General features: G+C 37.5%; 7 non-coding genes and 1 pseudogene across 7 annotated transcripts; all 8 read right to left on the bottom strand.

Moving 5' to 3' along the window:
- Positions 1-6246: 6246 nt before the first annotated feature.
- LOC132134320 (5S ribosomal RNA) lies at positions 6247-6365 on the bottom strand. The gene has a single exon (XR_009429497.1). It is a non-coding gene; the product is annotated as a 5S ribosomal RNA (ribosomal RNA).
- Positions 6366-7431: 1066 nt separating this feature from the next.
- Positions 7432-7595, bottom strand: LOC132134352 (5S ribosomal RNA; annotated as a pseudogene).
- An 8163-nt stretch (positions 7596-15758) lies between these two features.
- LOC132134326 (5S ribosomal RNA) lies at positions 15759-15877 on the bottom strand. Its single transcript, XR_009429502.1, has one exon. It is a non-coding gene; the product is annotated as a 5S ribosomal RNA (ribosomal RNA).
- Positions 15878-19063: 3186 nt separating this feature from the next.
- On the bottom strand, positions 19064-19182 carry LOC132134393 (5S ribosomal RNA). The gene has a single exon (XR_009429554.1). It is a non-coding gene; the product is annotated as a 5S ribosomal RNA (ribosomal RNA).
- An 84-nt stretch (positions 19183-19266) lies between these two features.
- LOC132134282 (5S ribosomal RNA) lies at positions 19267-19385 on the bottom strand. The gene has a single exon (XR_009429461.1). It is a non-coding gene; the product is annotated as a 5S ribosomal RNA (ribosomal RNA).
- Positions 19386-19751: 366 nt separating this feature from the next.
- On the bottom strand, positions 19752-19870 carry LOC132134322 (5S ribosomal RNA). The gene has a single exon (XR_009429498.1). It is a non-coding gene; the product is annotated as a 5S ribosomal RNA (ribosomal RNA).
- An 84-nt stretch (positions 19871-19954) lies between these two features.
- LOC132134394 (5S ribosomal RNA) lies at positions 19955-20073 on the bottom strand. Its single transcript, XR_009429555.1, has one exon. It is a non-coding gene; the product is annotated as a 5S ribosomal RNA (ribosomal RNA).
- Positions 20074-21073: 1000 nt separating this feature from the next.
- LOC132134335 (5S ribosomal RNA) lies at positions 21074-21192 on the bottom strand. Its single transcript, XR_009429511.1, has one exon. It is a non-coding gene; the product is annotated as a 5S ribosomal RNA (ribosomal RNA).
- Positions 21193-23589: the final 2397 nt, after the last annotated feature.

The following is a 23589-nucleotide window of genomic DNA, read 5'->3' as shown; positions in this document are numbered from 1 at the left end:
CTATCATAGAATCCGGACGTCAAATCCATTGTGCTAAAGAGGGCGTTACCGCCAAGTGCTGCCAAACAATCCGCCTGGTGAGGAAGAGGGTGCGCGTCCTTCAGCGTTCTCCTTTTCAGCCAACGGAAGTCAGTGCACACACGCAGGTCTCCATTCTTCTTCCAGACCAAAACGAGAGGAGAAGCATACTCACTGGTAGATTGCCTAATAATCTCCTTCTCCTCCATTTCAGTCAGCACCTGACGCAGTTTTTGATATTGACCGGGTGCTACCCGTCTGAAAGGAAGCCTGAATGGTCTGGTGTCTGAGAGGTGTATTCTGTGCACGAAACCCTTTGCTTCCCCACAATCAAGATGGCCACGTGAAAAGATCTCTTCATAACTCAGAATCAGGTTCAGCAACCGTTGCTTGCATGCATCTGAGATATCACACGAGTCAATGTTAAGACTGTCCAGCCCAACTGACTTCAGTCGCTCGCTCACAGGTGACACTTCGGCCTCATCATCAGACAACCTTGTGGGGCAGTTTACCAGGAAAGGATCGACAGTATTGGCGTCATCAAGATCTTCAAGCGCAATGCACGGATAAAGATCTGCAATTTTTGCATTCCGTCTCAATAACACTGGACTCCCTGATGTGTTGATAAGTTTCAAGGGGACCCATCCATCTCGCCACAGAGACGTGATTAGCCTAGCCACCATAACACCTTTGGGAGCTGAGTGAGAAGATGTAGGTTCAGTCATGACAGCCCTTCCCGGGGACACAACAGCAGATTTGGGCAGCTTCCCCCATACTAAATACTCACGGCCCGGCTCGAGCTGGACAGCTGAATTGCATCTGACTGTTCCTATCTTCCCAGGAATCTCTTCTCCTCTCCAGCGGTCCAATCCAGCAAGCATCGACAAGAAACTTTCACACTCAGGGTCTGCTGAAGTTGGATTAGACAGAGCTTGCCAAAATCCATCGCATAGTTTGAAGTATCTGAGAATGTGTTTAATGACATTAGTCCCAATTATCAGCTCATCATGTTGTCCAGGAACCACTAAGGTGGGTACTGCCATCTTTATACCATACACTTCCATGGTAAGATTGAATGATGATTTAGGTTTCACACGCAGCCCTCCGCAGCCTACAAGGGTGACATCAGTTTTGAACTCACTGGATTCATCCACTGCACCAGCTGATCTCAGTTTCATTTCAGCAGACTCATTTATAGTGCAGGCCATCGAACCACTGTCCAACATTGCATCTAATGTCACCGTGTCCCCAATCTTCACTGGCGTATAAAATAGACTGTCACGTCCCCCTACAATGTGCATGTTCTGATAAATGACTTCTGAATGATCAAGACTTCCTTTGGCTAAAAGGTATGTATTCTCAGACTCACAATCATCAATGGCTTGGGAGTTACAATGAGGACCCGCACTGCCTCCCTCCAAATACGGGTCTGCTAGTTTCCCTCATGTTGTGTCTGGGCAGAGGAGTGTTTAGGACAATCTTTCTTTGTGTGCCCTGGGGAGAAGCATGCAAAACACAGTTTGTCTGTCATACAGTGTGTCACTGTGGTGTGTTTGCTGTCATTACAGACTCGACAGGCACTTCTGACAAAACTGCGCTGCTGTCTAGAGCCATGCCTTGGGTTGGAAACATCACGAAATTGCACCCTGCCCATGAGCTGCTCCATCATCTCCATCATTCAAGTGAGCAACTGACTCTCAGCCTGTTCTGTGTGTTGAGACATCGCTGGGGCCGGAGTTGAGCAGGAGGAGGGCTGATGAGGTGCCAGATTGGGTGCTGGTGTAGGCTCTGGCTGACGACGTGCCTGACTATCAGGCATAGAACTGAATGATTGGGCTGGAACAGAAGGCGACTCAGTCTTGGGGCAATCGTACATAACATGTTCACTGTTGAACACTGCAGTTGTGTGGCTCCGTAGATTCGCTGTACTATTTCCCCGGCTTCTAAATTCCCTCTGGTAATCATCAATCCTGCTCTGTATTTCTTTTGCACTCCATTCTTGAACAGGCTTGCATCTGAACATACTCGCCAAATTGGGGTCAGGACAAAATTTAACAAACATCCGTGTTACCTCCTCTCCTATGTTGTCGAAACGTTTGCCTTGTCTTCGCAGTCCCTCATCTGCCAGATCAGCCGCTTTGTTAATTCGAATCCAGTAGTCCACAGGATTCTCTTTGGCTCTGGGGAGAGTGGCATAAAAATCTGCGAGTGGCAGGCAAGAGGTAGATTCACTGAAGTACTGCATAAGAATGCTATAAATTAACTCAGGTTCCTGCCTGACGTTGAGCATATCATCACTGCGAAGGCTGACTTTGACAACATCTCTTGCCTTTCCAGCTAGTCTACTCATTATCTCTTCGGCCTGCTCATGAACAGGGCACTTCTGCTTTCTTAAGTAAGCTTTTGTCCTGTCCACCCACTCCTCAATGCCATACTTATCAGAGCCATCGCCCCTAAATGAGTCATGTTCAGACTTCATGCACTGTAACATGTGGTGCCATCATTTGTGTATGTGTACACTGTTCTGTACGTGCTGGTGTCCGAGTGTAACTGAGCGAATTGGTTTGGCAATCAGCATTTGCATTAACTAAGCCAGCAGACACTAGTTTTGCAACTATCGACTCGCCAATTTGCGAACCTAACTGGCCTACCATGTCTGTGAGGTGGTCAAAAGTAACTCTATCAACACCAGGTGTCGAGGTGTATGGACCCTCACCAGGAACCCGACCAACAGGGGTACCGCCCGGGAACTGACTCAACCCAATACCCCTACCGTTGTCATCATATAACTGTGGTCGTCCAACCCCCCGACTAACGTCTTCACGAAAAGTACCACCTTCGGCACTACTCAGTAACCATGTACCCCTTCCTCTAGGGAAGCCCATGTTACCATAACATGATGCGTCTAGATCACCATCATATTCAGGATTCTCAGCCATAATGAAATCAAAAGTTGTGCATAAAAAAATAAAAAATAAAAAAATAAAACAAGAAAAATATCAACGAGATTGACTATGAGAAAGCTCACTACAAGAAATTATATACAGTCAAATCAGAACTACATTCCATGTGTCCATGCGTTGTGTATGTAATAAACTAATGTACAGTCCCAATGACAGTGTGTGAGTATGTGTATACTGTCCGCATCCAAAGCATTGAAGACTTGATCCTTCTGACGAACTTGACCTGCTCACAGCAACGAAGATTCGAACCACCAATGAACTCGATCTGCACACAGCAATCACGGTCGATCTGCATCAAGCTGATCAAGGGATCCACGGAGTCACGGCACCAGTGTAACGGATGTGGAAGGACACACTCACAAATGGGGTTCAGCTCGAATTTATCTTTTTTTTGTAAACAACAAGAAGAAAGACAATTTACATTGGCTGTTGACAGACTGCAGACATCCATATGAACCACAGCGTCGACACTTGAATCTGCTGCCGTACCACTAACTCGTATTATTCACATTAAAAACATAGTAATGATATACAATGTGAAAAACTTAACATAATACTTATAATAAGTACACCAATGTAAATGTACAGGATTGGTTAATTGCAGACAACATCAGTAATTCTTCATTAATTGTCAAATAACATTTGTTAACAATTATAACAGAATAAACATGAAAGAAACATACCTTTTTTTTGTAAACAACAAGAAGAAAGACAATTTACATTGGCTGTTGACAGACTGCAGACATCCATATGAACTAGAAAGATAGAAATTTCACATTCACCCAACTCATAATACAAATAATCGTCAGATAGTTAAGACAGACGCAATCATCACGAGAAATGAATCCGTGCTCGCACGTGTGACGTACATGGAAATTCAATACATCTTATAATACTCTCAACAACTGTGTTAAAGTGCTAAATGCATTATCTATATGTTCACATATATGTATGAAATATATTGCGTCGAAAAGATTCACTTGAAACGTATAATTTTCACAATTAATTTGTTAATGCGTCAGAGCATGAAAAACCATACATACCCACAGCGTCGACACTTGAATCTGCTGCGGTACGGCAAGAGAAGAGCGACAAAATTCAATATCTGCAGTACCATTAATAGCCACAGGAGGGGAGCCTTCTAACACCAATAAATATAACCAAATGCCCTATTTTATGAAATTCACACAATACTCTTTAAATCAAATGTTCTTTTTAACCCTGTTACACAAACATCTATAAAATTTCTCTCCTCCATCATTTCTTTTAACTCTTTCCTTCCCACATCTGTTCTAAAAACCATCCCATCTGCCATGTCCATCTTACTAAAAACAGTATTAAAATCCCCAACTAAAATTACATTTTTATATTTCTTTATTAAAATCCTTAATCCCTCAAAAAAAAGCTTTTTTTCTCCCTCTTGAGTGGGCGCATGCAAATTAATTATCACAAATTCATGATCATCTTTCCTAATATTAATCCCAACACATTTGCCTTTTTTGTCATTATAGACTTCATATGAATTAATTTCAACATTTTCCTTTATTAAAATGGCTATCCCCCTTCCTATCCTTCCATCACCATTATTATAAAATATTTGTCCTTTCAATCTCCTTTTCACATCCTCAATCATTTCATCTTTCCAGTTTGTTTCTTGTAAAATTATAACATCCTGTTTTTTGCATAGTTCTTTTACCATCTCAAATTTCTTAACACTCATTAAACCTCTTGCATTTAAACTCACAAAGTTTAAAACCATACCAATAAAAAATAAACATTTAAAACCATTCATCTTCAGTCTCTCTCACAATCTTGTTCTTGTATCAATCCCAACTTCTTTTTATCTATTTCAGTCATCTTTTTCTTTCTAGCAAAATTAAGATTTGGCTTTACCTTCATTGATTTTCTTCTTATCATTTTTTCAACCTTTTCTCTTTCTTTCCTGGCCTCCTGTTGTTCCATATCCAGTTCCTCCACCTCGTCGCTCTCCTCTTCATCATTTACTTCCTTGTCATTTGAACCATTCTGTTCCTCTCCCTCCACTGTATCATGCTCCATTCTGTCTACTTCTCCGTCCTGGTGACTTTGGTCATTCAACTTCTGTTTTTCCATATATTCTATTTGCTTTTGTTGTTTGTTTTCCATCGGTTCAAAAGTCTCTGTGGTTTCTGCAATCTCATCTTGCACCTGCCTATCCATACTTTGTTGCTCCTCTGATTCCTTCTCGTTACCTTCCATCCAGCATTCACATATGCTAAGAGGTTTGCCACAGTCTGGACATTCAATCGCTGTACAGTCTCTTGAGAAATGTCCTTGATCATTACATTTAAAACATTTGAACTCAGGACAATCTGTGATAATATGTTCTGGACTTAAACACAATCTACAAGTTTTGACCTGCCTACTGTGTATTATCCTGAAGTACTGTGAGCCTTCAGTTGTCTCAAACCTTGTACTGTATGGCAATGATGCCACCTCCTTTGGGAACTTGACCTTAACAAATCTTGTCCCATCCTCTATCTCCTTTCCTCTGTAAAACCTCCTCCTTATCTCTGTTATGGGAGTAACTCCCCATCCTTCCAATTTCGAGGTTATGTCATCATCATCTAGATACACAGGCAGATGCATGAACGAGACTACATATTCTCTGTCCTGGAGTTTTTTAACATCACATATTTGTCCTTTAATTTGCAAACCATTTAACAGTCCATCACAAACTTCCTCGTGTCAAAAGTCACTTCATATTGTTTATTAGTCTTTGGTCTTACCGCAATAATTTTTTCCACGCTTACTTTTTCCTTTATTGCTCTAATAATGTCTTCCGCTCCTCCATTAAGCACTTTACTGATGTCAATTATTGCTGTAGCTTCTTTTGAATAGATCCTTTGTTTCTTCATTTCTCTCGCCATCATCCCTTCTCCTTGTCTTAATCCTTTTCCTTGGTCAATTGCATTAGCTTGTTTCAAATTCGTTGCCAGTTGTGAAACAAGCAGTTGATCCATTTCACTCATTCTGAATAAAAAATAATAAAAATAAACCACTCCCCAGACAGCATGAAGCTGCTGGTTCGTGGTTTAAGACTTATTAAATAGATAAAGAAAAACTCCTCTTTCAATTCAGTCTTAAATCAAAAAAAATTAACAAACAAACAAACAATACAATAGTTAGCTTCCGTCCTTTCTACACACACTTGCACTTCCTGGATTGTACCACTACAATGAACAGGGGTGCACAGGTTGGTATGGCCATAAGCGAAGGAGGCAAAAGCTTAAAGCACCTGGTATTCCCAGGCGGTCTCCCATCCAAGTACTAACCAGGCCCAAACCTGCTTAGCTTCCGAGTTCATATGAGATCGGGCATAGCCACGTTGGTATGGCCGTAAGCGAAGGAGTCTGCAAAGAGAGGGCTATTTAAATATCAGCGACTATAATCGCCAGTGCATTATATATGTAGCGAAGGAAACGCAAAAGCTTACAGAACCTGGTATTCCTAGGCGGTCTCCCATCCAAGTACTAACCTGGCCCAAACCTGCTTAGATTCTGAGATTGGGCATTGACTCTTTATTTATTAATTTTTTTTTGCAAAATTATTAGATAATTACTGAAAAAATCAAAAAGTACTAACCGGGCCCAAACCTGCTTAGATTCTGAGATTGGGAATTGACACTTTTTTTTTTTTTGCAAGATTATTAGACAATTAGTGAAAATTTCCAAAAGTACTAACCAGGCCCAAACCTGCTTAGATTCTGAGATCGGGCATTTATTCTTTAGTTATTTTTATTTTTTTGCAAAATTATTAGATAATTACTGAAAAAATCCAAAAGTACTAACCTGGCCCAAACCTGCTTAGATTCTGAGAGTGGGCATTGACTCTTTATTTATTTTACTTTTTTTTTGCAAAAATATTAGATAATTACTGAAAAAATCCAAAAGTACTAACCTGGCCCAAACCTGCTTAGATTCTGAGATCGGGCATTGACTCTTTTTTATTTCATTTTATTTTTGCAAAATTATTAGATAATTACTGAAAAATTCTAAAAGTACTAACCTGGCCCAAACCTGCTTAGATTCTGAGATTAGGCATTCACTCTTTATTTATTTTTTATTTTTTTGGCAAAATAAGATAATGACTGAAAAAATCCAAAAGTACTAACCTGGCCCAAACCTTTATAGATCAGTCACTATAATCGCCAGTGCATTACATAAGTAGGGAAGGAAACCCAAAAGCTTACAGAAAATGGTATTCCCAGGCAGTCTCCCATCCAAGTACTAACCTGGCCCAAACCTGCTTAGATTCTGAGACTGGGAATTTACTCTTTTTTTTTTTTTTTTTTTTGCAAGATTATTAGACAATTACTGAAAAAATCCAAAAGTACTAACCTGGCCCAAACCTTTAAACATCAGCCACTATAATCGCCAGCGCATTATATAAGTGGGGAAGGAAACCCAAAAGCTTACAGCACCTGGTATTCCCAGGCGGTCTCCCATCCAAGTTTTTTTTTGCAAGATTATTAGAAAATTAGTGAAAATTTCCAAAAGTACTAACCAGGCCCAAAACTGCTTAGCTTCCGAGATCAGCGAGATCGGGCATAGCCAGGTTGGTATGGCCGTAAGCGAAGGAGGCTGCAAAGAGATGGCTATTTAAAGATCAGCCACTATCGCCAGTGCATTATATAAATAGGGAAGGAAACCCAAAAGCTTACAGCACCTGGTATTCCCGGGCGGTCTCCCATCCAAGTACTAAGCAGGCCCAAACCTGCTTAGCTTCCGAGATCAGACGAGGTCGGGCATAGCTTTTTTTTTTTTTTTTTTTAGCTTTTTTTTTTTTTTTTTTTTTTTATTTAGTAAGCATAAATTTTACATTCAATCAAATAAACATTAGAAAAAACTAAAAAACATCCTTTTCAGGCATTGCAATATGCATTTGCCCAAGAATCCACACAACATCTTTTGTAAATATTTTGTAAAAATTTCCCACCTTGTTTTCAAATATAAAATAATTATACAACGTTTGAACATAGTCTCCCACCATCCCTTTAAACAGTAACCACAAATTTAAAATAAAGTCCCTGTTTTTAGCCACATTTCTTCTTTTCCAAATTGCCTTTTTTGCCAAAATTAATAATAAATTAATTAGTTTCTTATTTGCATTATTCTCGTTCATTCCTAACATAAAATTCATCTCCCAGTTCAAATCCCCCTTATTATCCCTCAAAGCATTAATTGTCTCTTTTAGTTCTTTAAAAAAAGGGGTCAGTTTTTCACAATATAAAAACAAGTGTAAAATACCTTCATCAGCATTTTTACATACTTTGCACTGTGCATTTGTTTCTTTTAGCATTGCACACAATCGCATTTCAGTAAAAACCACATTGTGTCTTATAAAATAATCCAAACATTCTAGTTCCACATCCAAACATTGCCATTTTAGGATCTTCCAAATATCTTTCTCTTTGACTTCATTAAAATGCCTCATCCAAAATACATTAGCAATAGGTTTTTTAAAAACAGAATTTCTAAAAAAACAGTAAAACATTCCAACAGTTCCCAAATTTAAGTCAAACCACTTATCTTTCCATTTGAAAAACACATCCGTTTTGTTTTCGCTTCTCCCCCCTTTGCTTATTTCATCCAGCCATTGCCTTGGGATTGCCTTTTTTACATCCTCATATTGTCTTCTTAAACCTGACATATTAAAATCCTCCTTCTCCTCTTCCATAGCATCTATAATGACCTGCAATGGTAAAAATCCCTCTTTATATTCCCATAAAACATCTCGTATTTTTAAAATTCCCACCTTCATCCATTTTTTAAAATAGATATCCTGCTCTTGTAGCTTTATCTTTCCATTCAGAAACAGAGGTTGATTTAAAACAACTTCCCTCCCCCTCGGATTAAAATCAACCTCTGTTAAAAAAAGTCTCCAAGCACTTAAAACTTCCTGATAAAATCCTGGTATACCCTCTAGCATCCAATTTTTGAGTTTCATCCATAAAATATTATCCCCCAATTTAAAATTCCCACATTTATTTAGATAAAAACCCATCATTTTTTTCCATTCAGCTTTGTTTGTCCTATCCAGATATTTTTTAACAACTTTCACCCTCATACTTTTCATTTTTTGTTCCACATCCACTAAACCCATCCCTCCCTCATCCAGCTGCCCTATTAATGTAAAATAAGCAATCCTTGGAGGCTTTTTATCCCATAAAAACTCGAAAACACATTTCTTTATCCTTTTTAAAACCCCGTTTGGCAATGGCATCACATGTAAAACATACCACATTTTAGACAACATTAACAAATTCACAATTAATATTTTCCCCCTCAAACTTAAAAACATGTTCCTCCAAAAAATCAACCTTCTCTCCATTCCACCTACTATCCCTTCCCACATATTATCTACTGCCACTTTTTCATTCTTTGCTAACACCACCCCTAAAATCTTTATTTCCTGTACCTCCATGAACTTAAACACCCCTGCTAAATCCACCACCCCTCCAAATTTCATATACACAGTTTTTTCTTCATTGATTTTTGCACCTGTCCCATCACAATAGTATTTAATTTTTTCCATAACCTTTTTAACGCTTTCCATATTTTCCACCACAATTGTTGTATCATCTGCGTATTGAAAGATTTTCTTAAATTCCCCTTCCTCTTCCATTTTTATTCCTTTTATTCCTTCCTCCTTATTTATTAAAAGTCCTAAAGGTTCTGCCACCAAAGAATAAAGCTGTGCTGATAACGGACACCCCTGCCTTATAGACCTTAAAACTTTAAAAGGTTGACTTAAAAATCCATTACATTTTACTTTCGTTAAGATATCCTTGTATAAAATTGCAATCCATTTAATAAAATTTTCCCCAAAACCGAACTTCTTTAAAACAGAAAATAAGAATTTATGCTCCACTCTATCAAATGCTTTTTCAAAATCCAACCTTATAACATATGCTTTCTTTTCCTTTTCTTTTATATAACCTATTATGTCTCTTATGCTACTTGTAATGTCTGCTATGTCCCTCCCTTTTACACCAAATGCTTGATTAGTTTCAATTATACTTGGCATTACATTCTTCAATCTGTTAGCTAAAACTTTAGCTAAAATCTTAAAATCAGTATTTAGCATTGTGATGGGTCTAAAATTCTTCAAATTTGTTTTATCACCTTGTTTCTTATAAATTATTTTCATTAAACCTAACCCCATTCTTGGATTGACTCCTTCTTTCCTAAAAATATCATCATAAATCCCCTTTAAAATCAAACTGAGTTTTTCTTTAAAAACTTTGTAAAATTCACTTCCAATACCATCTATTCCTGGACTCTTTTTTACTCTTAGGGAGTTTATAGCTTGTATAATTTCTTCCGTTTCTATCTCCTTTTCACAGTCTATTTTATCTTCTTCTCCAACTTTCCTAGTTATTCTTTGCAACAAAACATTTCCCTTCTCCTCCTCCACCCCTTCTGATTTAAAAAGCTTTTCATAAAAAGTCTCTATTTCTTTTAAAATCTCTCCTGTATTAAAAACCGACTGGCCATCTCTGTTTTTAAGCTCTTTGATCATTTCAGCTTTTCCCCTACTTTTTTCGAGATTAAAAAAGAATCTGTTACATTTTTCCCCCTCTATTGTGTATTTAGCTTTACTTCTCAACATCGCTCCCTGGCATTTGTCTTCCTCCATTTTTTTAAGCTTCTCCTCCATTTCAAACACTTTTTGCACATTTACTTCATTTTTGTTTAACTCTTCTTTTAACGTTCTTCTTATTTCTTTTTCCTTTGTCCTTTTCACCCTTTGCAGTATATTACAGAAATTAATTGAATATTTCTTTATTTCAAATTTCACATTTTCCCACCATTGTCTTTTATCTTCTAAATACATTGCATCTTTTTTTTCCTCATCTAATAAATTCTCTATCCCATTTTTAAAACTTTCATGATTTAAGATTTCTGTATTTAAAATCCATACCCCAGGCCCTTTCGTTTCCCTTTTAAAATCCATCCTCATTAAAACCATTTTATGATCACTTAAAGTTGTTTCTTTATAAAGTACATCATCAATAAAACAATCCAAATTTCTTGTGCTCAGAAAATAATCTATCCTAGTTTGGCACATAAAATTCCCAATTAACTGTTTTCTGGAATATTCTCTCTTTTTTCCATTTCTTTCTCTCCAAACATCAATCATATTTTTTTCTTCCATCAATAATTTAAGTTCCTTCCTTCCACCGTCCGTCCTAAAAACCATCCCATTAGCCATGTCTATTTTGCTAAAAACAGTATTAAAATCCCCTGCAACCACCACCCTTTTCCATTTCTCTATTATGTCTCTTAAAACATTAAAATACATTTTCTTATCCTTTTCCTCATTTGGTGCATGTATATTTACTACAATAAATTTTTCATCCTCAAAATCAATTTCTACTGCAATACATTTCCCTTTTTTATCATCATAGATTTGTTTTGTCATAGTAGCTTTCCCTTTTTTAATCAAAATAGCCACTCCTCCTCCCAAACTTTTCTCCCCGTTACTAAAAAATATTTCCCCATCCCACCTTCTTTTAAAATCTTCCATTACATTTCCTTTCCAGTTAGTTTCTTGCAATAAAATCATATCATCATTTTTACACAACTCTTTCATCTTTTCAAATTTCAAAACATTCAATAATCCTCTTGCATTAAAGGACACAATTCTCAACACCATAAAGTAAAACAAAAACGATAAAATACCCATCTTATTAGTCCATATCTTCTCCCTCTTCTAAAAGTCCACCACTGTCCTGATTTTCTGTAAACACTTCCTTCACCACTCTTTTCCTTGCTTTTTCAATATTTGTGTTACCTTTTTCACTCTTCTTCTTTTGTTCGATGCCCCCGTGCTCCCACTATCCGTGATGTTTCCACTCTCAATGTCTAGCTCCCCTTCTTCGTTGACTCCTTCCTGCTCCTCCACTTTGTCTAGTATATTCTGTATACTCGCCGTTATCTGCATTGGTGTCCATGTCTCTTCCTCTTCCTGTGTTGATGTTGTTAATTCATGTCCATTTCCTATGTTCTTTTCCTTGGATTTTTCTGCGTCCTCCTGTTGCTCCTCCTCATTATCATTCTCATGCATTTGCCCGCTCACTTGATCCTCTTCCTGTTGCTCATTGTCCATCCAACATTCACATTTGTCCAATGTCATTTTACAGTCTGGGCACCTTATCGCAGTACAGTCTCTTGCGAAATGGCCTCTTTCCTCGCATTTGTGACATTTGAAGTCCGGACAGTCCTTCATTATATGGTCAGGGCTCATACACAGTCTACAGGTCTTCACCTGCTTACTGTGTATCACCCTAAAGTATTGAGGACCTCCCTCGGTCTCCATCCTTGTGCTGTATGGTAAAGAAGCCACTTCCTTTGGAAAACGCACTCTTAAGAACCTCGTTCCATCTTCTATATGGGTGCCCGAGTAGAATCTCCTCCTTATTTGAGAAATGGGTGTTACTCCCCATCCTTCAAGCTTATTTAAAATCTCATGGTCATTCATGTATGCAGGCAAATGCATGAACGAGACAACAAAGTCTCTGTTGTGTAACTTTTTGATTTCACAAATTTTACCTTTAATGGTTAGTCCATCAACCAGTTTCTCAGTGTCCTCTTCATGCTCCAATGTAATCTCATATTCCCTCATCTGCTTAGGTCGTATTGCTAAAATTCTTGTTACTTCAATCTTTTCTGTTAGTGCTTTTATAATATCCTCTGCTCTCCCGTCTTGTACCTCCGACAAATCCACCACCACAGTCGCTTCTTTTGTGTAAATCCTCTTATCAGTTATTTCATTGTAATCCTTTTCTCTTTGTCGATAACCCAGTCCATTTTCTGCTTGCCTCCGTGTTCCTCGTGTCAAATCCATGTCAGTTGCCATTAATCTATCCATTTTACATAAAACAAACCCCGACAGATCCCTCCCAAACAGCAGAGCTGTTGGGAGGACACAAATAAAACAAAAATAACAAAATACTACAAACAAAAACACTTATTTTAACCAAACCAAAATAACAAAACACAAAAAGTTTGGGTGAGCCTCCCTCACCCCTCTCTGGCACAATCACTTCCTGTTTGCTCACTAGTGCCTCTAGTGTGCTCAGGGTGGTATGGCCGTAAGCGAAGGAGGCTGCAAAGAGAGGGCTATTTAAATGTCAGCGACTATAATCGCCAGTGCATTATATAAGTAGGGAAGGAAACGCAAAAGCTTTCAGAACCTGGTATTCCCAGGCGGTCTCCCATCCAAGTACTAACCTGGCCCAAACCTGCTTAAATTTTGAGATTGGGCATTGACTCTTTATTTATTTATTTTTTTTACAAAATTATTAGATAATTACTGAAAAAATCCAAAAGTACTAACCTAGCCCAAACCTGCTTAGATTCTGAGATTGGGCATTGACTCTTTATTTATTTTTATTTTTTTTGCAAAATTATTAGATAATTACTGAAAAAATCCAAAAGTACTAACCTGGCCCAAACCTGCTTAGATTCTGAGATTGGGCATTGACCCTTTTTTTTTTTTTTTTTTTTGCAAGATTATTAGACAATTAGTGAAAATTTCCAAAAGTACTAACCAGGCCCAAACCTACTTAGCAAAATAAAATGGCCGAAAGCAAAGGAGACTGCAAAGAGAGGGCTATTTAAAGATCAGCCACTATAATCGCCAGTGCATTATATAAGTAGGGAAGGAAACCCAAAAGCTTACAGCACCTGGTATTCCAAAAAATTACTAAAATTTCCAAAAGTACTAACCAGGCCCAAACCTGTTTCGGTTTTCTAAGACTGGGCATTGACTCTTTTTTTTTTTTTTTTTGCAAGATTATTAGACATATAGTGAAATTTTCCAAAAGTACTAACCAGGCCCAAACCTGTTTCGGTTTTCTAAGACTGGGCATTGACTCTTTTTTTTTTTTTTTTTTTTTTGTAAGATTATTAGACAATTAGTGAAAATTTCCAAAAGTACTAACCAGGCCCAAACCTGCTTAGATTCTGAGATCGGGCATTGACTCTTTTTTTATTTTATTTTATTTTTGCAAAATTATTAGATAATTAGTGAAAAAAATCCAAAAGTACTAACCAGGCCCAAACCTGCTTAGATTCTGAGATCGGGCATTAACTCTTTTTTTATTTTATTTTATTTTTTTGCAAAATTATAAGATAATGACTGAAAAAATCCAAAAGTACTAACCTGGCCCAAACCTTTATAGATCAGCCACTATAATCGCCAGTGCATTATATAAGTAGGGAAGGAAACCCAAAAGCTTACAGCACCTGGTATTCCCTGGCGGTCTCCCATCCAAGTTTTTTTTTTGCAAGATTATTAGAAAATTAGAGAAAATTTCCAGAAGTACTAACCAGGCCCAAAACTGCTTAGCTTTTGAGATCAGACAAGATCGGGCATAGCCACGTTGGTATGGCCGTAAGCAAAGGAGACTGCAAAGAGAGGGCTATTTAAAGATCAGCCACTATAATCGCCAGTGCATTATATAAGTAGGGAAGGAAACCCAAAAGCTCACAGCACCTGGTATTCCCGTGCAGTCTCCCATCCAAGTACTAACCTGGCCCAAACCTGCTTAGATTCTGGGATTGGGCATTGACTCTTTATTTATTTTTATTTTTTTTCAAAATTATTAGATAATTACTGAAAAAATCCAAAAGTACTAACCTGGCCCAAACCTGCTTAGATTCTGAGATTGGGCATTGACTCTTTTTTTTTTTTTTTTTTTTTGTAAGATTATTAGACAATTAGTGAAAATTTCCAAAAGTACTAACCAGGCCCAAACCTGCTTAGATTCTGAGATCGGGCATTGACTCTTTTTTTTATTTTATTTTATTTTTGCAAAATTATTAGATAATTACTGAAAAATTCCAAAAGTACTAACCTGGCCCAAACCTGCTTAGATTCTGAGATTGGGCATTGACTCTTTATTTATTTATTTAATTTTTTTGCAAAATAAAAATGGCCGTAAGCAAAGGAGACTGCAAAGAGAGGGCTATTTAAAGATCAGCCACTATAATCGCCAGTGCATTATATAAGTAGGGAAGGAAACCCAAAAGCTTACAGCACCTGGTATTCCAAAAAATTACTAAAATTTCCAAAAGTACTAACCAGGCCCAAACATGTTTCGGTTTTCTAAGACTGGGCATTGACTCTTTTTTTTTTTTTTTTTTCTAAGATTATTAGACAATTAGTGAAAATTTCCAAAAGTACTAACCAGGCCCAAACCTGCTTAGATTCTGAGATCGGGCATTGACTCTTTTTTTATTTTATTTTATTTTTGCAAAATTATTAGATAATTACTGAAAAAAATCCAAAAGTACTAACCAGGCCCAAACCTGCTTACATTCTGAGATCGGGCATTAACTCTTTTTTTATTTTATTATTTTTTTGCAAAATTATAAGATAATGACTGAAAAAATCCAAAAGTACTAACCTGGCCCAAACCTTTATAGATCAGCCACTATAATCGCCAGTGCATTATATAAGTAGGGAAGGAAACCCAAAAGCTTACAGCACCTGGTATTCCCTGGCGGTCTCCCATCCAAGTTTTTTTTTGCAAGATTATTAGAAAATTAGAGAAAATTTCCAGAAGTACTAACCAGGCCCAAAACTGCTTAGCTTCTGAGATCAGACAAGATCGGGCATAGCCACGTTGGTATGGCCATAAGCAAAGGAGACTGCAAAGAGAGGGCTATTTAAAGATCAGCCACTATAATCGCCAGTGCATTAAATAAGTAGGGAAGGAAACCCAAAAGCTTACAGCACCTGATATTCCCGTGCAGTCTCCCATCCAAGTACTAAGCAGGCCCAAACCTGCTTAGCTTCCGAGATCAGACGAGATCGGGCATAGCCAGGTTGGTATGGCAGTAAGCGAATGAGGCTGCAAAGAGAGGGCTATTTAAAGATCAGCCACTATAATCGCCAGTGCATTATATAAGTAGAGAAGGAAACGCAAAAGCTTACAGAACCTGGTATTCCCAGGTGGTCTCCCATCCAAGTACTAACCTGGCCCAAACCTGCTTAGATTCTGAGATTGGGCATTGACTCTTTATTTATTTATTTTTTTTGCAAAATTATTACATAATTACTGAAAAAATCCAAAAGTACTAACCTGGCCCAAACCTGCTTAGATTCTGAGATTGGGAATTGACTCTTTTTTTCTTTTCTTTTTTGCAAGATTATTAGACAATTTGTGAAAATTTCCAAAAGTACTAACCAGGCCCAAACCTGCTTAGATTCTGAGATCGGGCATTGACTCTTTTTTTATTTCATTTTATTTTTGCAAAATTATTATATAATTACTGAAAAATTCCAAAAGTACTAACCTGCTTAGATTCCGAGATCAGATGAGATCTGGCATAGCCAGGTTGGTATGGCCGTAAGCGAAGGAGGCTGCAAAGAGAGGGCTATTTAAATATCAGCGACTATAATCGCCAGTGCATTATATAAGCAGATGTGGAAAGAGTACAAAAATATTCTACTCAAGTAAAAGTACCATTACATTAATGAAATTTTACTTAAGTACAGGTAAAAGTACCAGTCTAAAAATCTACTCAAGTAAAAGTAAAAAGTAGCTCATTTAAACTTTACTCAGAGTAAAAATTACTTAGTTACATTTTAACAGTTGGAGGGAGTCAAAATGGGGCAGGCCAAGGGTGTCAAACTCAGTTCCTGGAGGGCCACAGTCCTGCACAGTTTAGATATAACCCTAATTAAACACACCTGATCCAGCTAATCTAATCATTTAGGTTTATTTGAAAACTACATGATATGTGTGCTGGAGCAGGGTTAGAACTAAACTCTGCAGGGCTACAACCCTCCAGGAACTGAGTTTGACACCCCTGGGATAGGTCTATTAATCTCAAACTAGTTGTTTTTAATTAAAGGAATCAGTTATTTAGAATAATAAAACATTTGGGCTGTTACCAGGCAAATCAGTATCAACAAACTCATCTTTTAATGCAGAGGAAATGCAGAAGATTCATTGGAAGTGGCATTTAGATGTATTACACTGTTTAGTGCAGGACAAGAATGCATTTAACCTGCAGTTACCAATGCATGAATAATGTTTTGATATAAAAGACATAAAATGTTGAATACTCATTTGAAATGATAAGAAATTAATTATTTTAAAAAAATCAAAAGATACTTTAAATGTGAAATTAAAATGGCCAGTATGTGTCAGCAAGTCACTGTTAATAAGTGAGTCATTGCGACTGAACCGAATCATTTAAACGGTTGATTCATTCAGGAACGAAACACTGTCACGTTGCTCAGAGACGCAAAACTGTGCTTTGGTGGCTGTGTTTGGAATTATTTTCTGTTGTAGAAATAGAGCTAAAAAGGCAATATGGTGTCTAAAACGCAAGTATCTTAATTAACTTGTTTACTGAACTGTTATATATATGTATGTATATATTCATGATGATTTTTGGAGGAAACGATGGCATTCTTTGTGTGATTTTGATTTAATATATGAAATTATATAAATATGTGAATTTTCTGCCCCTATATCTTCAATTTTGTGATCATTCTAAATGCATTTTAGGAGACTGAATCACACAGTGAAAGAACGCAATATAAATGCGCGCGCACATCATTAAAACAAAAATAGCACACTCCTCACCACGGTCTTTTTAGCTAATTTGTGCAAAACCTCTTGCTAAAATGTCAAAGCTTCATTTTAACCACCAATGCAACGATGCAATTATTTAGCTTACCTCTACATTCTTGCGCAGGGTTGATGTTTTGTCGAGATTTTATAAGCTGCTAGTTTGGTCTTCCTAGGCAAGTACAGCTTACACTGCATAATAGAGCAAACATATGGCCAGGGGTTCACTTCATTTCCTTCGAGTTCAACTTCAGAATATGACGGGGTTTCGTTTTCAGCGGTGTCTGCACCACTAACGCCTGTTTTGTCCGTCTGCATCTTTCTTGTGATTTTAGCGCCAGTTTGCCCTCCTGCCCATTATTTACTGACGTAGTTTCCAGGGAGCGATTTTTTTTACTCCGTAATTAATGTGTTTCAAAATGTAGCGAAGTACAATACGTCAAACAAAATATACTTAAGTAAAAGTAAAATTACAGATTTAAAAAATTACTTTAAAAAGTATTAGTACACAAAAAAGCTACTCAATTACAGTAACGCGAGTAAATGTAATTCGTTACTTTCCACCTCTGTATATAAGTAGGGAAGGAAACGCAAAAGCTTACAGAACCTGGTATTCCCAGGCGGTCTCCCATCCAAGTACTAACCTGGCCCAAACCTGCTTAGATTTTGAGATTGGGCATTGACTCTTTATTTATTTATTTATTTTGCAAGATTATTAGACAATTAGTGAAAATTTCCAAAAGTACTAACCAGGCCCAAACCTGCTTAGATTCTGAGATCGGCATTGACTCTTTTTTTATTTTATTTAATTTTTGCAAAATTATTAGATAATTAGTGAAAATTTCCAAAAGTACTAACCAGGCCCAAACCTGTTTCGGTTTTCTAAGACTGGGCATTGACCCTTTTATTTTTATTTTTTTATTTATGCAAAACTATTAGATAATTACTGAAAAATTCCAAAAGTACTAGGCTGCAAAGAGAGGGCTATTTATAGCCCTAGCCAGGCTGGTATGGCCGTAAGTGAAGGAGGCTGCAAAGAGAGGGCTATTTAAAGATCAGCCACTATAACCGCCAGTGCATTATATAAGTAGAGAAGGAAACCTAAAAGCTTACAGCACCTGGTATTCCCAGGCGGTCTCCCATCCAAGTACTAACCAGGCCCAAACCAGTTTCGGTTTTCTAAGACTGGGCATTGACTCTTTTTTTTTTGCAAGATTATTAGACAATTAGTGAAAATTTCCAAATGTACTAACCAGGCCCAAACCTGTTTCGGTTTTCTAAGACTGGGCATTGACTTTTTTTTTTTTTTTTTCTATTTTTTATTTATGCAAAACTATTAGATAATTACTGAAATATTCCAAAAGTACTAGGCTGCAAAGAGACGGCTAATTAAAGATCAGCCACTATAACCGCCAGTGCATTATATAAGTAGAGAAGGAAACGTAAAAGCTTACAGCACCTGGTATTCCCAGGCGGTCTCCCATCCAAGTACTAACCAGGCCCAAACCTGCTTAGCTTCCGAGATCAGACGAGATCAGGCATAGCCAGGCTGGTATGGCCGTAAGCGAAGGAGGCTGCAAAGAGAGGGCTATTTAAAGATCAGCCACTATAACCGCCAGTGCATTATATAAGTATAGAAGGAAACCTAAAAGCTTACAGCACCTGGTATTCCCAGGCGGTCTCCCATCCAAGTACTAACCAGGCCCAAACCTGCTTAGCTTGCGAGATCAGACGAGATCGGGCATAGCCAGGCTGGTATGGCCGTAAGCGAATGAGGCTGCAAAGAGAGGGCTATTTAAAGATCAGCCACTATAATCGGTATTTCCAGGCAGTCTCCCATCCAAGTACTAACCTGGCCCAAACCTGTTTCGGTTTTCTAAGACTAGGCATTGACTCTTTTTTTTTTTTTTTGCAAGATTATTAGACAATTAGTGAAATTTTCCAAAAGTACTAACCAGGCCCAAACCTGTTTCGGTTTTCTAAGACTTGGCATTGACTCTTTTTTTTTTTTTAATGCAAAACTATTAGATAATTACTGAAAAATTCCAAAAGTACTAGGCTGCAAAGAGAGGGCTATTTAAAGTTCAGCCACTATAACCGCCAGTGCATTATATAAGTAGAGAAGGAAACCTAAAAGCTTACAGCACCTGGTATTCCCAGGCGGTCTCCCATCCAAGTACTAACCAGGCCCAAACCTGCTTAGCTTCCAAGATCAGACGAGATCGGGCATAGCCAAGCTGGTATGGCCGTAAGTGAAGGAGGCTGCAAAGAGAGGGCTATTTAAAGATCAGCCACTATAACCGCCAGTGCATTATATAAGTAGAGAAGGAAACCTAAAAGCTTACAGCACCTGGTATTCCCAGGCGGTCTCCCATCCAAGTACTAACCAGGCCCAAACCTGCTTAGCTTCCGAGATCAGACGAGATCGGGCATAGCCAGGCTGGTATGGCCGTAAGAGAAGGAGGCTGCAAAGAGAGGGCTATTTAAAGATCAGCCACTATAATCGGTATTTCCAGGAAGTCTCCCATCCAAGTAGTAACTGGGCCCAAACCTGCTTAGATTCTGAGATTGGGCATTGACTCTTTATTAATAAAATTTTTTTTTGCAAATTTATTACATAATTACTGAAAATTTCCGAAAGTACTAACCTGGCCCAAACCTGTTTCGGTTTTCTAAGACTGGGCATTGACTCTTTATTTATTTATTTATTTTTTGCAAGATTATTAGACAATTAGTGAAAATTTCCAAAAGTACTAACCAGGCCCAAACCTGTTTCGGTTTTCTAAGACTGGCCATTGACTCTTTTTTTTTGCAAGATTATTAGACAATTAGTGAAAATTTCCAAAAGTACTAACCAGGCCCAAACCTGTTTCGGTTTTCTAAGACTGGGCATTGACTCTTTTTTTTTTTTTTTTTTTGCAAGATTATTAGACAATTAGTGAAAATTTCCAAAAGTACTAACCAGGCCCAAACCTGTTTCGGTTTTCTAAGACTGGGCATTGACTCTTTTTTTTTTTTTTTTTGCAAGATTATTAGACATATAGTGAAATTTTCCAAAAGTACTAACCAGGCCCAAACCTGTTTCGGTTTTCTAAGACTGGGCATTGACTCTTTTTTTTTTTTTTTTTGCAAGATTATTAGACATATAGTGAAATTTTCCAAAAGTACTAACCAGGCCCAAACCTGTTTCGGTTTTCTAAGACTGGGCATTGACTCTTTTTTTTTTTTTTGCAAGATTATTAGACAATTAGTGAAAATTTCAAAAAGTACTAACCAGGCCCAATCCTGTTTCGGTTTTCTAAGACTGGGCATTGACTCTTTTTTTTTTTTTTTTCATGCAAAACTATTAGATAATTACTGAAAAATTCCAAAAGTACTAGGCTGCAAAGAGAGGGCTATTTAAAGATCAGCCACTATAACCGCCAGTGCATTATATAAGTAGAGAAGGAAACCTAAAAGCTTACAGCACCTGGTATTCCCAGGCGGTCTCCCATCCAAGTACTAACCAGGCCCAAACCTGCTTAGCTTCCGAAATCAGACAAGATCGGGCATAGCCAGGCTGGTATGGCAGTAAGCGAAGGAGGCTGCAAAGAGAGGGCTATTTAAAGATCAGCCACTATAATCGGTATTTCCAGGCGGTCTCCCATCCAAGTACTAAAAAAACCTTTCTCCTTCTACAACATACTTTGCTTTACTTCTAATGATAGCCCCCCTACATTTTTCATCTTCAATTTCGCTTATCTGTTGTTGTAACTTTAACACTTTCCCTAATTCTTCTCCCTTATTTTCCTCTATTCTTTGTATTTCTTTTTCCAACTCTTTTCTTATTTTCATTTCCTTACTATTTTTCACTTTTCTTAAAATTTTACAGTATTGTATCGAAGCATTCTTTATATCCCATTTCACATTATCCCACCATATTCTTTTTCCTTCTTCGTACATCTTATTCATTTTACTATTTTCTATTATTTGCTTAATTTTTTCTTTATAAGATTCATCTTTCAATATTGCTGCATTTAAAACCCAAACCCCTGCTCCTCTTTCTATTTTGGTAAAATCTAATTTAACACATAAAAAGAAATGATCACTAAGACCAACTTCTTTATAATATACACTTTTAATATGTCCCTCCATTTCCCCATTACATAAAACATAATCAATTATACTTTGTTTTAATTCATTCATTACCATTTGTTTTCTTGAAAACTTTCTCTTTGTTCTATTTCTCTCTCTCCATACATCTATCAAATTACTTTCCTTCATTACCTTCACCAGCTCTTCTCTACCCTTCTCAGCTCTGAAAACCATTTTGCTTGCCAAATCAAATTCTGAAAAAACTGTATTAAAATCCCCTATTAAAATAACATTCTGCCATCTTTTTAGGTTAAAATTCACGTTTTTAAAAAATTCAACTTTCTCTTTTTCTTCATGTGGTGCATGTATATTATAAATGATTATATTATCTTCGTCTTTTTCTATTTTAACAGCCATGCTTTTCCCTACCCCATCGTTAAATATTACTTGTTCTTTTCCACATACCCCTCTCTTTATTAAAATTGCTACCCCACTCCCTGAATTCTCTCCTCCATTATTCACCTATATATTACCATCCCATTTTGCTTGAAACCTTTCAACACTTTCATTTTTCCAATTTGTTTCTTGCAATACAATCATATCAGCTACTTTGCATAAGACCCCCATCTTTTCAAATTTATCTATATTCAACAGACCTCTAGCATTCCATGATACAATGTTTAAAAACATAATAATTAATAAATAATAATAAAAAATTAAACCAAACATTGTTTTCTTAGTCTACCTCCTACTCCTCAACTTCCATCAGCACTTGAAATCTATTCTCAAACAAATGTTTCCCCTTACTGTGTTTTTTCCTTACAAGTCTTTTTTTTCTGGCCACATCCACATTTGGTATTACCTTAAGGGTTCTCCTTCTTAATGTCTCCCTTCTGTCCTTTCTGTCGTCCATTTTGTCCATTTCTTTCTCCTCTTCAGTTATTTCTTGCATTCCCTCCTCCTTTTCTTTTAGTCCTTGGTCCTCCATTTCCTCCAATGCCCCTTGTGTTACTTCCCGTGATGTCAATATTCCTTTGTCCACTTCTCCTTCCAATTCCTTCTTATTTTCCACAATAGCCTCTTTATTTACAGCATCTTCTTCCCCATTCTCTCCATCATTTTGCAATTCAGTTTCTTTTGACATTGGCCCTCCTACACCTTCTGACTCTTTATTTTGAATTTCATTCTCCATCCAACACTCACATCTTACAATCACCTTTCTGCAATCCGGGCACTTAATTGCATCGCAATCCCTTGCGTAATGACCCTGCTCATTGCACTGATGACATTTAAATTCTAGACAGTCTTTGAACACATGTCCCGGATTCATGCACAATCGACAGGTTTTAACCTGACGATCATGCATGATCCTGAAATACTGTGTTCCCTCCTCCGTATCAAACTTTGTACTGTATGGCAGGGACACTACTTCTTTAGGGAATTTCACCCTTAGGTACCTTGTACCATCCGCAATGTCTGTGCCTGGATACATTCTTCTTCTGATGTCTGAAACAGGTGTCACGCCCCAATTTTGTAATTTATTTAAAATGTCAGAGTCTTCAATATAGGCTGGCAAATGTATGAAAGAAACCACATACTACTTTGTTTTCAGTTGTCGAATCTCACACAGTTTTCCTTTTATCATTAATCCTTCATCTAATCCATCACACACCTCCATGTTTATCAGTGTAATTTCATATTCTTTTCCTTGCCTCGGTCTGACTGCTAGAATCTTTCCTCCTCCAATCCTTTCGTTCACTGCTTTGATAATGTCCTCTGCTCTTGCATCTCTCTGATCCGCCATGTCAACAATTACCGTAGCCTCTTTAGAATAAATCTTCTTGTTATAATCCATTCGTCCTTGTCCATCTTGTTGTCCTTTATTCGTTTCTTTGTCCG

Source organism: Carassius carassius, unplaced genomic scaffold, assembly GCF_963082965.1.
Source record: "Carassius carassius unplaced genomic scaffold, fCarCar2.1 SCAFFOLD_58, whole genome shotgun sequence".
Classification (NCBI taxonomy): domain Eukaryota; kingdom Metazoa; phylum Chordata; class Actinopteri; order Cypriniformes; family Cyprinidae; genus Carassius; species Carassius carassius.
Note: the sequence above shows the minus strand (reverse complement) of the source record. Positions and strands in the feature narration are given on the sequence as shown.